Source organism: Caretta caretta, chromosome 12 (genome assembly GCF_965140235.1).
Source record: "Caretta caretta isolate rCarCar2 chromosome 12, rCarCar1.hap1, whole genome shotgun sequence".
Lineage (NCBI taxonomy): Eukaryota > Metazoa > Chordata > Testudines > Cheloniidae > Caretta > Caretta caretta.
The window spans coordinates 34,759,968-34,772,878 of NC_134217.1; the positions used below are offsets into that span (position 1 = coordinate 34,759,968).

The following is a 12,911-nucleotide window of genomic DNA, read 5'->3' on the forward strand; positions in this document are numbered from 1 at the left end:
TTTTCTGATTGAACAACCATTATCAGTGGATTCAGGCTGAGGCAGCACAGCCAAACGGAACAGAAAAGGGGAAGAGAAACAAAACTTGTCTCTCTGTTCAGAAAATACAGGAATCCCAATTTTTTTTTTTTATCAAATAAGGCAGAAGAAAAGCTGATAAAAAGATATTTAGAGTTAAGTCACAGTGACTGGAGAAAAATTAAATGGAAAATTGTTTTCTTTCATCAGAAAGTGAATCCTATAGAGGTGCTGATTCCCCCGCCCCATAGAGTATTAAATCTTTTTGTAAAGCAGCAATGATATAATTGAAATCCATTTTACATGATTTTTCCTCAGATGATTTGGAACTAAATCAATTTATATTCCAGGAGCATAATCCAATGAGAGCATAAATGCAGCCACCAGAATTGTTTTTGTCCATAGGGAAAGCTCCTATCATTTGCTGATTCATTATACTCTCTGCAGGGTGCTTTGTTTCAACAGCTACCTGGAATTATTACTGACAATAGGACACTAAACTAAACTAAATTTTGCATAAAAAAATTAAACTTAAAGGGAAAATAATAATACTGATTAAAACTAACATTTGATGGCTACATTGATTAGAATATTGTGTTTACATAGTAACAGGGTCAAACAGATAGGAAGGGTTTTTTAACTGCAACGAGAAGTGAACCTGTTTAACAGGAGTTTTAATTTCCTGATGAAATGCCTGAAATAATAGGCAGTGCTCCCATTAATTTTTAACAATATAAATATCAGGCAAAGATTGTAAAACTGGAATTGCAGACTGTGTTTTCTGCATTAAGGCACTAATTTTAGAAATAACCTCTTTCATCTTGGCGTGCTGATGAATGGTTACCATAGCAAGTCAGTAATTGAGTTTCCTGAGCATTTTGACCACTGGTACAGGTTTGCAAAACAAACTACATAGCAGAATGCAATCTCTATCCTGATCTTTGTAACATTACTTTCTGGTGTGGAATGGGAATGTATATGGAGGGAAATATAACCCAAGTGCACCTAATTTGTAAAAATGAGCTATCTGCCGTTAACCCACAGTCAGCTTCATTTGTAACTGATTATGTAAAGACTTGACATAAGGGAGTTGTCATAAAAAATATTATCTTTTATTACTGAGGCAGACAATATTATTTTAAATGGTAACAAATCAAGGAAAACTTTCATTTTCTGCAAGTGTGCGAGGTCTGCAAGAGCATCAGTTTCTCAATTCTGTCACATGCCTCGATTAACAGACAGCCTCAGTCAGACTCTTCCGGCTCATCTGGGCATCAGAATAAACTGTTTATCTCTATCATGTGTCATGGGAGTTGTATGCATCAGTTGCTCTTTGAAGTGATTAACTTGCAGAGCTTTAAGGATCATTTCCAAAGGTTGTACATATATAAAAAGAATAAGGACTTGTGCCTTCTTTGGCTTCTTTGTGATGTGTGAAGAAGGCCTGTACTATTTTCCCCCATTTTTTCTTTCTTTATATTTTTACCCTAGAAATATCAGGAATGTTAAGGCTCAAGCAAGACAGCAATATCTTATGGTCAGCACTGTTGAATGTTTCAAAGAGGCCCAGAAGGATGAGAGTGGATGTCTGCCCTTAATTCACTGACAGCAGGACATCATCCATCAGTTTTACTAAAGCAGTTTCAATTCCATTTCCTGGCCTAAATCCAGATTGTGCTGGGTCTAGGATATTAGCTTCAATTAGATGATCTCAAAGTTGGCCTTTGGCTAGCTTTTCTGTCAACTTGCTCAGGAATGGGAGGTTTGATGTGGGATGATAGTTGACTAGAATTGATGTATCTTCAGTGTTGGTCATACTATTGTGTGTTTGAAGGAGGAAGAAAAGATTCTTTCCCTGGATGAGGCATTGGCTATATCAGTCATGAGTGACACCAGTTGCTCACAATTCTGTTTCACAAGCCACGAAGGGCATGGGTTGGCTTCACAGGTCTTCAGTCAAGACTTTTGCAGGGTATCCAGAAATGTTGGATGAGTGAATATACTGAATTCTGGAATTACAGGCAGGCTATGGGTTACTGGGTGCAGGCAAAGCAGATCCAGGTTGTTTGGGAATCCTTCCCAAACACACATGATGTTTCCAGCAAAGTAGATTGATAGTTCTTTGGAGGGCTTGCTGCTGTAAACACCCAGGATTGCTCCTTGGTAGCTTCAGTGGAGGCTGACAGATTTTCATGGGCTGTGCTACAGCCTTGGCATAGACATGGAGGAATTCACTGTGTTTTGTCTTATACAGTATCAGCCTTTGTTTTCCGCCTATGGTGCTCAGGTTTCTGCCTCTCTCCCTTCATCTGGTGCAGGATGTCAGAAAATTAAGGAGACCTGTGTGGGCGATGGGGAGGAATGGGCTGTTTGGTGGCCATTGAGTTCATGGTTGAGGCTAGTGTGCAATGATAACAATTCACCAGGTCTTTGACTCCTTGTCCTGTGAGAAGAATACTGTTATTTACCAGGCTTTGGAATTTGATGGAGTCTTCATAGTCCATGTAGTGGGTAGATACCCGCTCCTGCCCTGAAGGGCTTAGAGCAGCCCCGGAGAGGGCTGTGGCTGAGGTGAGAAGCCTGGGCTGATTGGCGAAGGTAGGCTCAGCTGTGGCCATGCCCCAATCAGGCCCAGCTGGCCCCTATAAGAGGCTGCGAGCCAGGAGCCCAGACAGTCTCCCTCTGCCTGTAGAGGGAGAAGGGCCTGGCTGTAGGGCAGGACACCTAGATTGGAGCAGGGCTGGGAGCTCTGGCCTGACTACAGGCCGAATAGGTGCAGGGTTGCAGAGGGGCAGCCCATGTGTAGACAGAGGCAGCAGGTCCGAACCCCCTTGCCTGTGATGAGTGGCTTATACTGCAGTCTGCCCCAGAGAGTGGGGCTAGATGGGGATTGGCAGTAGCTCAGACTGAGGTGAGGTGGGGTTAGAGGGTGGAGGTTCCCCTGGGTGGGGAGACCCAGAACCTGAGAGTGTGGGGGTACTGCCAGGGGGGCAGCACCCCAGAGAAAGGGGCATTGGGTCCTGGGAGGGACACAGGGGCCGGCAGTAAGGTGGATCACCGACCTGCAGAGGGCGCTCTGACACCTGGTGAGCTAATTCCCAATGACTACCAGCAGGAGGTGCCGCAGGGGTGAGTCCGCTCCTCTAAGTCCAATTATGATTCATGGATCTTTCTTCTTGCCTGGGAGCAGGAAGAGCTCTGACCACTGCTTGAATAAACTGATGGTCTGTCCAAGACTGTGGGTGGGTTGTCATGTCCATGATATTGACACAGTTGTAGTTTGTTTTGCTTTGTGCTGTCTGCTTTTGACCCATGCCTATGTAGTGGTCGTGCACAGTGTCTTCGATGTCTAGAATCTGGTTTCTTATGTCTGTTTTGTTTCCTCAAACAGTTCTTCCCAATTTGAACTGTGATAGGTGAAGTGGTGGGTTGTGTCATGGTATGAGCTGAGTGGAGGACCCGTTATCTGGGCCACCAAGTGCCATGGGAAAGGCAGGTCTGTTGGATACCTTTTGGAACTGTAACCTGGGACTGGGAGGAGATGGAACAATGGGTTCCTGGTGTAGTGGAGGGTGTGGTGAAAGCATGGTGGCATAACAACAAAGGAAATTATGATAGTTACAGGCAGGAGTAAGCCCAATCAAAAGATGATTGCATCAGATATTCATTTACTTGAAATAAGTGTCTGTGTTGTCACGGTACCTCTATTGCTTTTACCTGCTTTGAAAGAGAGGTGGGGAAGGGAGATATACCTTCCCATTAGACTTGAAAGGATTAGATTGTTATTGGTAAATGTTGGTAAACCTTGATTTCGCCATACACACACAAACAGACGAAAAAATATTTCCACCAATAATTGAAATATATAGATAAGCAAGGTAACAAACATGCTGCTTAACAACTTATTTGAGTTTGACTTATGGATATTTACTTTGTATATGTGACACATAATGTTGATAATTTGAGTTTTAATAGTTATAAAGCTTTAACTTTTTGAATCTCACCATCTAGTGTCATTAAATAACTAATGTTTGATCTCCCATAATTTTTTGCAACTGTGAAAATTTAAATGGATAAAAATCTAATGCTTAAAATTTCCACTACTGTGAAACTTTAAAGTGATTTCTAAAATAGAAACTACGCTTAAAATAAACATCAATATTTGTTGAAGTTGTATTAAAAAACCTGAATTCTGCCAAGCCTATTTACCATGTAGTAATGTCTGGCAAGTGGAAACCACTCAGGAAGGCAGTGGTGAAGGTTGTGGTAACAGGACTGGGGACTGAGAGCTTCTTCCCTGTCAAGGATGCAACCTTTGGCAACCTCGATCCCAGTGGCATTCTGTGTCGACAGGAGGGGCTGAGGAAGAAGTCACAGCCTCACTTTCACAATTTAGAAAATATCTCTCCTTTTCTCATGTCTGTTCTCAGATATTCCAGAGTGCCCAGAGATCACTGCCCTGTCACTTCCAGTGGTACTAGCAGCATGTGGGAGTAGGTGGAGCTAGACCCACTGCTGCTGTTGTGTCTCACTTTGCACTACGAAGTAAAGCCCAGTCTTGGGTATAGAGGCTGAGCAGCACTTGAGGGATCCCTAGCTACTGCTCTATGCCTTACAGAGCATTATTTGGTTGTGTGGCTTAGTGCATAGCTAGCTTCAGAGGGAAAGAGAGGCCATGTTGCCCTCCAGGAAGGTGATTAGGGCAAGTACCTACTGAACAACTTTACTTGCTGCCCAGGGCACTCCCTGGCACTGAGGATCAGTCACCCCCCTTAACAATAGAAAGTATTGGAAGAGACCACCCTGCACCCCAAAAGACTCTGGAGAAGGGTCATTCCTTTGTCTCACAAGATGGCTTTGTGGAGGGGTCTTTGGTGGGTTGGTATAGAGCTGTGCAAATAGCCGATGTTTTGGTTTGATGGCAAAACCAAAAAAAATGGGGGGAGAGGGAATTTAGTTTTGAGTCAACCCAAAATAAAAAAAAAACCCACAATTATTTTTGGCACACTGCACAAGTTTTAAAAAAATCATTTAGGGTCCAAATTAAAAAGTTGTTTGACCTGCAATGTTTGGTTGCTTTTGTTAACTTTACAGTTTTTTAAATAGAATTGAAGGAAAATAAGTTGTTTCTAATCAAAAAGTCGAATATTCAGTTTTGAAAATATCAGAACAAAAGCTGTCAACTTTTCTGTGAGATAATTCTGTAATTTGAACTCAAATTTGTGAAATACAAATAGTACATTGTTTGGTGGCAGGGGAGGGAGGTTCACCTGAACATTTTCTCCCAGCTGTTTGCAGGAGGTTTGCATTCTTGTGAAGGGAAGGAAACTGGCAAGCTGTTTGCAGCAAGACCTACAGCTTTCCCTGCTGTGTGACATCCTCACCTGAAGTTTTCAGAGAATCCTTCAATGCAGCTTGAAGCCAGGTTAAGATGGAGTGGATTCAAGCAGGGATAGGAATGCTTGACGGAACCTTTTGTTTCTTTACTCAGTGAGAGATTCCTATACTGTTGGGCTGAAGATAATGTGTGTTTATCAGTGATGACTTGATACTGGCTGCTATTCAATTAAGGCAGGTAATTTGTATCACATAAACAGCAAAAAAAAAAAAAGCTGATCACCTAGGTGTTACTCCTATTGTGCAAAGTATTTTAGTCCATGTATTGAAAAATGTCAGATATTTTGCATGGGCTAAGTACCTGGAGCTTCCACATTCAGCCTGGAAGGAGGATCACAATCCTGTTGTTCTAAATGTATCCAAGCACAACCTATTATTACTATGAATGTGCCGGACTTCCTTTAGTTCTAATGATTTCTGCCTTTTGCAATAATTAGAGGAAATATTGCTTCTGCATTTCTATTCTAAACTAAAAACAAAAATTTTGGGACACATTTGCAAAATGAACAAGAAAACATTGCTTTCAGGGATCCTCACACCTTCTTTATTTGGAAAACACGGTCATGATGATGATGAAATATTTAGTTTCACATTGTTTTGAAAGCAAATGGAGGAGAATCCTTAACCCGTTAAGGCTTTCAATCCGGCCCATGGAATTGCCAACCCCATGGTGCAGCGGGGCTAAGGCAGGCTCCCTGCCTGCCCTGGCCCCGCACAGCTCCCGGAAGCAGCCGGCACCACATCCCTGTGGCCCTGGATGAGATGAGGTGAGGTAATTGTCACAGTTACATTCCCACGCAGCTCCTTCTAAGCAAGCACATTTATGCCTAAGGTAAAAACATCACAGAGAAAACACATTAAGCCAATAAAAGAACCTACACACATGCTAATAACCTTACCAGAGATCACCCCAGCTCCAGTAAGGGCTTTGTCAGATGATCAGTCCTTCAACCCCCACCCAGAGCTTTTTCTGTGATCACAGGTTTGTAAGGCAAAGCTTCAAAAGACGGAGTTCTTGCATAACGGGAGTCACATTTGCATTTCTCTCCTAGAGATTTCTTGGGAAACCCACTTAATTTTAAAAGTTTCATTGTTTCAAATAGACCTTTGAGACTTATAACATTTCCCAGTGTTTGTATTAGTCAGGTCGCCTCCCTAAAGATTTTACATACTATTCCCCAATAATACATAAACAATGAACTTCCAAATACCTAAACCTTTGTCATTAAGGTTTAACTTCATTCAGTAAGGTTGTCAAGGATATTAAAGGAAAATTCTCATATATGTCATACCAACACCTTCACTCATGTCTGTGTGCTGCTCCTCATTACATTTCTATAACCTTTACACCTTTCATAGTCCTGAGAAAGTCTCCTGACAGACGTATTTTAATACATAGCTTTGAAAAAGCTGTCTGCACTGATACGTATGATAGGTTACTGTGCTGAAGAAATGTGTCTCTCCTTTTAAATGTTTGGATTTAAACAGACCTGTGCCATGGCACATGGCACGGACTAGCAATGAGTGAATGATGTGCACCTAATAATTTATTAGAGGAACTTTGCCCTCCTTTTCTCTTCACTGATTGGCGAAAAGCACATTGCACAGCTCTTTAAAGTATTAATTGTTCAGAATTATTTAAAAATGACTCCAGAAAATAATTCTAGGCCAGCAGAGTGTTTGAACTGCAAATAGTGATTGTTATAATTGAATATACAGCTAACGATGGTACTTATGTGAGTATGAAACTGACTCATATAAATACACACACAGTGAAGTTCAAATTCTGTATTCAGTTTCAGTATTCTCAGTTTCTGCTGTGTTTGGTAGTTCCATGAATCATCCAGTCAGGGAACAGAAGTAATACCAAAAATCAAATACTTGCCACTCCCCATCACCCACTCTGGCCCCTTTGTACCATGGTAAAGAACCAACGTGACATGGGTGGGAGGGATGTGTTGTGGCAGGACTATACCATGCTTCACTATGGAGATTCCAGGCATGTTGCAGCCTATAGGGAAGCCTGGGAAGGATGCCATAGTTTAGACAGGCCCTTGTGACTGTCTAAGTAATGCCTGGGGCCTATGCAGCCCCTAGACCAACCCATAATCAAGAGGGTACCAAGGTGATTTAAAGCTGCCTTTGCCCCCACATCACATGGGCTTGTGAGTTCTGTGCTGTTCCTCTTGGGGCTTATCTACATGATACATTATTCCACAACCAGAAGGGTGTAAATTCTAGTCCACACCAGTTTGTCGTGTACTAACTGGCTGATGTGGACCCTTCAGGCACACACTAAAAGTCCCCTAGCATGGGTTAATATAGTACTGTTGATATGGACTACATTAACATGCACTAGGGAACTTGTCATGCACACCAGCATGGTTCACACTGGCCTCATGACACCCTGGTGAGGACTAGAATTTTACACCTCACTGGTGCAGACTAACGTACCGTGCAGACAAACCCCTGGGGCACAACACCAAATCTCACCTTGTCTGATTGATCAAATTAACCAACATTAGATGAATGACACATTTTATTAGCAAATATACAATTTTAAACGGTATTTCAGTGAATATTGAAGCAAAAATTGTCCTTTCTGTGAGCATTGGCCCTTGTGATGCCTCAATATTCACAGAAATTGAACCCAAGAAGGGCCGTACCGATTGCCAGCTTGTAACTCCCAGGCCTAATTTGCATGCACAAGTATCACCATTTTGTGTGAAATCTGGTAATTGTATGTTCAAATGCATCTAATTAGTGTCTTTTAAATGCAATTACTGTATTTGCATATAAAGTTCAGCAAGTGTATATGCATATTGGGCATATAATCGTGCCAGCATTTTTGATAATTAAAATGTTGAGCCTTTGTGCCCTGCAGTTTGTTAGGGGGCTTATTCCTTCACCCACTTACTTCCCTGGTCCTTCTCGCATGAACAGAGAGCAACAATACCCGAAGTCCAAAGGTGCAAACAATATGATGTTTATTGGGGTGAACTTCCAGCAAGCATGATTCCAGTTTCCTTCCTTAGTGTCCCCCTTCCCAGCTCTGACACCACAGAGCCTTACCTGTGTCCCTGTTCCCATTCCGTGCCCTTAGCAAAACATGATTCCAATTTTCCCACCCCCATTCCGTTCCCATTTCCCCCCCACCCCCGCCACTCACTTCCTGGTTGACTGCAGACTATATAGTAAAACTTGAGTTCTGCTTAGCTATGCCTTAACCAATCATTTTACTGAAATTTAACTAACCAATCCTAACATATTGTAACGTGATTATTTAACCAATTATATCCCACCACCTTAATTAGTTTACACCCAGCAAAATTAATTATATAACAGACCGAAACAATCAAAGAACCAGACAGAGATTATACAGACAAACAATAGGGAAATGGGGACTACAGGGGGAGAACAACTAAGAAATGAGGATTTCACATCCCAGCTATTGATAAGTGAGTTCTTGCCAGACAGGATGCTATCAAACTAAGTTTCCTTTTACATCTTCTAGGCACTTCCCTTTCTCTGGAGGCGATAGGCATTATCAGGACAGGATTGTATCCTAACAGCCCAATAGCACCTTATTTCAATGTGACTAGGTTGGAATGTGAGGATGTGACCGTTCGCTTCCCAGTTTATGGCTGCCTCTGCTGCTTAGCCAAAAGCCTTAGCCTAAGAACAGGTTTCAGAGTAACAGCCGTGTTAGTCTGTATTCGCAAAAAGAAAAGGAGTACTTGTGGCACCTTAGAGACTAACCAATTTATTTGAGCATGAGCTTTCGTGAGCTACAGCTCACTTCATCGGATGCATACCGTGGAAACTGCAGCAGACTTTATATACACACAGAGAATATGAAACAATACCTCCTCCCACCCCACTGTCCTGCTGGTAATAGCTTATCTAAAGTGATCATCAAGTTGGGCCATTTCCAGCACAAATCCAGGTTTTCTCGCCCTCCACCCCCCCCACACAAATTCACTCTCCTGCTGGTGATAGCCCAACCAAAGTGACAACTCTCCACACAATGTGCATGACAATCAAGTTGGGCCATTTCCTGCACAAATCCAGGTTCTCTCACCCCCCCACCCCCCTCCCAAAAACCACACACACAAACTCACTCTCCTGCTGGCAATAGCTCATCCAAAGTGACCACTCTCCCCACAATGTGCATGATAATCAATAATTATCATTGTGGGGAAAGTGGTCACTTTGGATGAGTTATTGCCAGCGGGATAGTGAGTTTGTGTGTGTGGTTTTTGGGAGGGGGGTGGGGGGGTGAGAGAACCTGGATTTGTGGAGGAAATGGCCCAACTTGATTGTCATGCACATTGTGTGGAGAGTTGTCACTTTGGATGGGCTATCACCAGCAGGAGAGTGAATTTGTGTGGGGGGGTGGAGGGCGAGAAAACCTGGATTTGTGCTGGAAATGGCCCAACTTGATGATCACTTTAGATAAGCTATTACCAGCAGGACAGTGGGGTGGGAGGAGGTATTGTTTCATATTCTCTGTGTGTATATAAAGTCTGCTGCAGTTTCCACGGTATGCATCCGATGAAGTGAGCTGTAGCTCACGAAAGCTCATGCTCAAATAAATTGGTTAGCCTAAGAACAGGGCCTCAGACTGTCACAGTAAGAGAAGGCTCTTACACCGGCAGACAGTGATTTTGATTCTTTCTTTTATACCTCTATAACTAGCCAAGTGATAAGAATACACCTAAATTCTTAGAGTATAGGCCTTTACAGACAGGCCTGAATATCCTAACACAGTTCTCTTTTCAATGGGATACAGAGCTCTCAGTCCTTCAATCCAAGACGTAGTTTGTGTCAGGGATCTTGGAGCCACGTATTTTTTCTTTTACATTGGCCTCAGAAGGGGAAAATTTCGTTTCACTCTTACTCCCCCTTGCAGCTATGAACTCTCTCTCTCCTGTGGGTAGTAAATGGATATTGATTTTCTTCGTAACTGAAATACCTCCTTATTACTTTGATTAAACTGCAGATCTTCCTTTAAGACCTAAGAATTGGAAATTGATGAGATAGAGGATCTACATTACAAAATTGTTTTGGTTTTTGTATTCGTGAAATTGTAATTCAAGCTCTGAATATAATTCTTGCCTTTGTTACCTCTTCCCCACAGACAAAATTGGCATTTAGAACTAATGAAAAGATTGTGATTATAATTTTTTAAAAATTTTCTGTGTTAATAGTCCTATTGCTTCAGTTTTTGTATTCCGCTTTTGTCAAAATTCTGGCAGCATACCCTGGAACACTGATAGACTGAATGCTGATAGCATTAATCAACGAAAAGATTCAAAAAGTTTTAATAGGACAAATTCAATACTTTGTGCGTGCAATTTTCCTCAAAAATGAACATGAGCCTTTATTCAGCACAAAGTGAAATTATTCACATCCTAAGAGATTTTCTTATTGTTGAGCCTTATGTTATAATTGTGTAAATAAAAAATGTGATATGGTAATACACTATGAATAAGATTATAAATATGTAGCTTATAAACAGAATTTTGAATAAACTTAGTTTTTAGAGAGAATACTGTTAACGTTCTACAAAATAATATTTTCTGTCTACTGACAGTAAGTGAAATGTCGGTGGATGAGGAATTAATAGGACCAAAAAGGATGCTTTTAAAAAACACTTAAAAGTTTTGAGTTGCTGTTTGTCTTCATTTGAACTATCTATGGTATTTTTGTGTCCACGCCTTACCACGGCATTAGAACGCCTCACAATCTTTAACGTATTTATTCTCACAGCATCCATGATAGCCTGGGAAGTACTATTATCCCCATTTTACAGATGGGACACTGAAGCATAGAGAGATTAAGTGACTTGCTAAAGGACACATAGGAAGTATGTTGCAGAGCAGGAATTGAACCCAGTCTCCGGAGTCCCAAGCTAGTACACTAACTACAGGACTGGTCTTCCTCTCACAGGGTTGTAGTTCTCACTGTTGGATTGGAGTTCAAGTGATGAAAGATGGGACTTTCTTACTCAGTAGAGGTTCACATTCCAAGTGATAGTTATTTATTTTAGAGCAGCCTAGTGGCTAGGGCACTAGCTTGGGACTCAGGAGACTTGGGTTCAATTCCCAGCTCTGCCACTGTTTTGCAGGGTAACCTTGGGCAAGTCACTTCCCTCCACGTGCCTTAGTTTTCCTAGCTATGAAATGACGATGATGATACTGGCTTCCTGTGTGAAGCACTTTGATATCTATGGATGAGAAGTACTATAGAAGAGTGAGATAATTATTATTATTTGCTCCTATTAGCATGACAACACCCATACAGATATCAGAGAGTGAACTGATCTCAAGAGGGCTCTCACACATTCAGTGAAAGTATTAATTAAGTGGTAGCCGTGTCGCTCCCAGGATATTAGAGAGACAAGTAGGGTGAGGAAATACCTTTCATAAGCTTGTGTCCCTCATGAAGTTGGTCCAATAAAAGATATTACTTCACCCACCTTGTCTCTCTAACTAAGTTCTAGCAAGGCAGTAGCAAAAAATACAGACATATTTTACTAGTAAACTGAGGCAATTGCTCCAGAAGTCAATGACATTCTTTTAACAAGGAACCGCACAATGCCATTTTTACAGTCATCTTTCAGACTGGAACTACATCTTAGGAATCCTTAATCAGTTGATCAGAACCAAGACAGCACCATATTGGTGATGCAACACATTAATTACACTTTTTTTGGGGTCAGGAGATTTGGTCCAACACATGAAAGTGAGGGAATAGAATCATAGAAGATTTGGGTTGGAAGAGACCTCAGGAGGTCATCTAGTCCAATCCCCTGCTCAAAGCAGGACCAACCCCAACTAAATCATCCCAGCCAGGGCTTTGTCAAGCTGGGTCTTAAAAACCTCTAAGGATGGAGATTCTACCACCTCCCTAGGTAATTCTTTCCAGTGCTTCTCCACCCTCCTAGTGAAATAGCGTTTCCTAATATCCAACCTAGACCTCCCGCACTGCAACTTGAGACCATTACTCCTTGTTCTGTCATCCTCCACCACTGAGATCAGCCCAGCTCCATCCTCTTTGGAACCCCCCTTCAGGTAGTTGAAGGCTGCTATCATAGCAGCACAGGGGCCCCAAAATAATTCTCCTTCCCTGATGCATCTATGCCAATGCACCTCCCAGCTTCTGATTTTGCTTTTTCATTTCTAGCGGGAGACATTCAAAGGCATATTGGGGGGTCAGGTGTCTTTGAACGTCAGTGGGAGCTGGTGCCTGATTGCCCTTTGTGCCTTTGAAAATCTCCCTGCTCAAGATTACTAGAGGAGAACCTGCCAAACAAGCTGGGTTGGGTGGCAGGTTGCTGATGTGGGCAAATACGCAAGGGCAATATGACAAATCGCCAAATTCCTTTTCCAAATCATCTACTTATGGTTGTTTCCAGTAGATTAAAGCTGGTATTAGAAGTATCTACAAGAACAAGCCATGAGCTCTTTTTAAGATATTTTGCATTAGAAAGC

The 12,911-nt window shown here is 41.9% G+C and overlaps 1 protein-coding gene across 1 annotated transcript in view; it reads left to right on the forward strand.

The window, feature by feature from the left end:
• CDH13 (cadherin 13) overlaps nt 1-12,911 on the forward strand; it is a 778,625-nt gene that overhangs the window by 618,489 nt on the left and 147,225 nt on the right. The window lies entirely within an intron of this gene.